At 58.4% G+C, this 320-nt stretch overlaps 1 protein-coding gene across 3 annotated transcripts in view; it reads right to left on the bottom strand.

Annotated features, from left to right (window-relative positions):
• AKIP1 (A-kinase interacting protein 1) overlaps positions 1-320 on the bottom strand; it is a 7,669-nt gene that overhangs the window by 2,991 nt on the left and 4,358 nt on the right. The window lies entirely within an intron of this gene.

Here is a 320-nt window from a genome sequence, read left to right as displayed (position 1 = left end):
GCGGGATGGTCACGCCGCAATCCCTTCTCCTCCATTCTCCTCTCGGGATCTTGGGCACGCACGCACACGCGCCAGGCGTGAAGCCACCGGGTCCGGGACGCGAACCGCAGTCGACTACGTGGGAGTCCAGCGACATAGCCATTACACTAACTGCTGGTTCCCTGGTCAGGGGAACTTTATAACCAGCTCTGGCTGGGTCAGAAAAGGGAACCCATGATTAGCCCTGGTGCTACTCTTCATACCCCAGGCCAGGGAGGAATGCAGGTATTGCAAGCATGCACACACCCTCATACATATCCCATCCCCAGCCCACTATCCCA

This window comes from Tupaia chinensis, unplaced genomic scaffold, assembly GCF_000334495.1.
Source record: "Tupaia chinensis unplaced genomic scaffold, TupChi_1.0 Scaffold141165_1, whole genome shotgun sequence".
NCBI lineage: Eukaryota > Metazoa > Chordata > Mammalia > Scandentia > Tupaiidae > Tupaia > Tupaia belangeri.
This window is presented reverse-complemented; position numbering and strand designations above follow the sequence as displayed.